Source organism: Geospiza fortis, unplaced genomic scaffold (genome assembly GCF_000277835.1).
Source record: "Geospiza fortis unplaced genomic scaffold, GeoFor_1.0 scaffold132, whole genome shotgun sequence".
Taxonomy (NCBI): Eukaryota; Metazoa; Chordata; class Aves; order Passeriformes; family Thraupidae; genus Geospiza; species Geospiza fortis.
The window spans coordinates 581,638-584,803 of NW_005054446.1; positions in this window are offsets into that span (position 1 = coordinate 581,638).

A 3,166-nucleotide genomic window follows, 5' to 3' on the forward strand; every position below is an offset into this window, starting at 1 on the left:
GGTGCCCAGTGATAGTTCTGTCCCAATCACCCATAATGAGGAGAACAGATGAAGCCTCCCCTGCCCTGCTCTTGCTGTCCACAGGCATTTCCATAGGTGATGAAGAAAAGTTGGAGGCTTTGGCCTCTCTAGCTTTGGGTTTTGGTCACTTTGCACAGAGCCTCTTGGGGGAATATTGTCTCATGAAATCCTCCAGGACTGCAGCCTGCCTGCCGGCTTGCATCCTGTTGTGCTGCTGGAGAAAATCAGAGTTCTGCAGCTGTGTTGCATTGGCTGCTCCCTGCAGGTGACTGACTGGCCCAACATAAAGCTCAGGTGTTAAATTGTGAACTGAACTGCTTGTAAAACAGCTGCCTTACTCATCCTGCTGCTCCAGGGCATGCAATAGCATCCTGTCTTATCGTGGAGACTGCTTTTGATCAAGCTGGTCCAATTAAGCTCAGATGACAGCAGAAGTGTGGCCTGCGAGAGGCAGCATGTCCAGAGCACCCTGCAATGGCCTGTGAGGTGGCAGCAGCTGAGAGGCTGAGCAGTCTGGAGCTCTCCTGTGCACTGTGCTGCTCTCCTGGAGCTCTCCTGTGCATTGTGCTGCTCTCCTGGAGCTCTCCTGTGCATTGTGCTGCCCTCCTGGAGCTCTCCTGTGCATTGTGCTGCTCTCCTGTGCATTGTGCTGCTCTCCTGTGCATTGTGCTGCTCTCCTGTGCATTGTGCTGCTCTCCTGTGCATTGTGCTGCTCTCCTGGAGCTCTCCTGTGCACTGTGCTGCTCTCCTGTGCACTGTGCTGCTCTCCTGTGCACTGTGCTGCTCTCCTGGAGCTCTCCTGTGCACTGTGCTGCTCTCCTGGAGCTCTCCTGTGCATTGTGCTGTGTCACCTCCAGCTCAGCTTGGACTGCTGGCTGTGCCTGCTGTCTCTGTCTTAGTGGATAGGGCTGCTCCTCCCCTGAAAATATTCCCTGTGGAGTGATGGAGTCCTTGGCTTTTCCCAGTTGTGTACTGCATCCAGCACTGATTGACTGTAGAAGACAATGTCCTCACATGGTCACCTCACCCTTAACAATATTTATGTTTAGCCTGTCAGCCTTTAACAAACAATAGCATTAAACCATTTAACTTGAATTCAGGAACTAAGCAGTTCATCCTTCCTTCAGGCAAGCCCTTCTTCATCAGAGCCTCATGACAGTTCTCCCTCAGCCTCAGGCAGGAGCTTACTGACATTCACCTTGCTGGCATCCATTTTTAAAGGTGTCTCAGGTGGGGCTGTCTGTCCCTGTGGCTTTTAACAAAGCAGTTACTTTCATCCATTGGGTTTTTTCACCATGATGAGAAGTTACTCTGAAAAGGCAACCCTCCCTCCCACTAGCAATTGAATCCCATGAGCCACAGAATGTGTCAGGGTGTGTGATCTCACCTCTGCCCTGTGTTGTTGGAAGCCTCTGCACTGCCATGTGCCTGGTGCTGTGCTGGTGCTGTGTAGATTGTGCATCACAGCAGCCCAGTCCCAATTCCAGCTGCTAAAGCTCTGAGTGCTGGGGTGTGCAACTGAGGTGCAGGAAAACTTTTCTTGAATAACTTATCAACATGATGAAATCACCAAGTACAACTTAATATTGTTCTTTCCTTGGACCTTGCTTAACAGCCAGTAGGTGACAATGCAGGGATTGTCACCTGAGTCCCACTTGCTCTTCACTGCTGTCTCCCTTGGTGGCACCTTGCCATGGAGCAGCTGGGCTCAACATGGCAGAGCTGATGTGGTCCTTTGTGTGAACTTCCTCGAAGCTGCTAAATTCCTGGAGAGCCTGACACCTCACCACTGCAAAGTTTATAGGGTTGGTTGTGTGTTCCCTTCCATAGGGCACTCAGTAGTGCTGACCCTGTCCTTGAAATGGTTGTGAAAAGAATAAACACATTAACAAAAGTAAAATAAATATTATAGGTAACAGAAAAATGTCTCTTGGTCACCTGGGTAGGTGGTGGGCAGGGGAAGCTATTCTGTGTCAGGCCTGATGACCCCATGCTTGATCCAGAGACTTGGTGCATGGAGGGGCCTCTTAGTATGTTATGACAGCTAAATATGATTAGTAATTAGCATCTTTAAGCAGATTCAGGGTGGGTATGGTGGGATGATCTGGCATGGTTTTCCTTCTGGTGTTTCATGGCAGTGTATTTGCACTTCTCTAACTCTGTGGCTTTCACATGTTAATAATGTGTGGATGACAGTTTTCATCTTCAGAAAGAAGCATCTCTTCCTCTGAATCACTTTGCAAGGAAATGAATAGCAGTCATGGTTCCCATGTTTCAGTGGCATGCCACTTAAAATCTGGAATACCTAACACCTTTTCCAAAATTAACCACAACTGGGATCAAGGTGCACACCAATATATAAATAATATAGCAACAGTATATGAGCAATCACGGGTGTGGCTTCCATGTATGATTCAGACAAAATAATGAGCTCTGTGGATGAAAATAGGCATTTGGGTGGGGATTATGCAAGGCCTGAATTACGATGCAGGATGGGTGGGGGTAACACCTCTTTCAGTTTACAAATGCTAATCACAAGCTCAGTAGCCAGAAATTTCTGCAGTGCTATTTAACGAATATTAATAAGTGTAATTAAACGTTGTGTGCTAGATTTTCAGTGCCAGGAAGCTGTGTGAAACAGAACATTTGCTGTATGTTTTCAGTTTTAAATGAATACAAACTGTTCTGAAAAGCAAGCTGACAGGAAATGGAAAGATTAGCCTACTTTACAAACAAAAATTTACCCTAGGAACATTGAGTACACCCAAAGAAAATCAATAGGTTACCTAACTGCAGAGTGCCTACAAGCAGATAAAATGAGGGTTTACCTTCATCCCCAATTTCCTTCTTGACATAATCCAGTGAGTATGTATTTAACATACAGCTTGTAATATTAAAAGTGTTTATAAGGGCCACAGTCTGTAATCATGAGTTTGAAGGCTGGGAATTCCACCATGACTGATCTGGTCATCATCTTAACCCTGAATTCTTGACAAGACTTGGTTTGAACACCATCAGCAACTACTCTGCTGTAGTAACTGCCCTTACAAAATTGGTGTCTTTGTCCTGGACTAGGAGGGTGCTTTCTTTTTTCATGTCAAACTTAACCCTTCACTCAGACTGTTTAAAAACAAAACCAAGACTT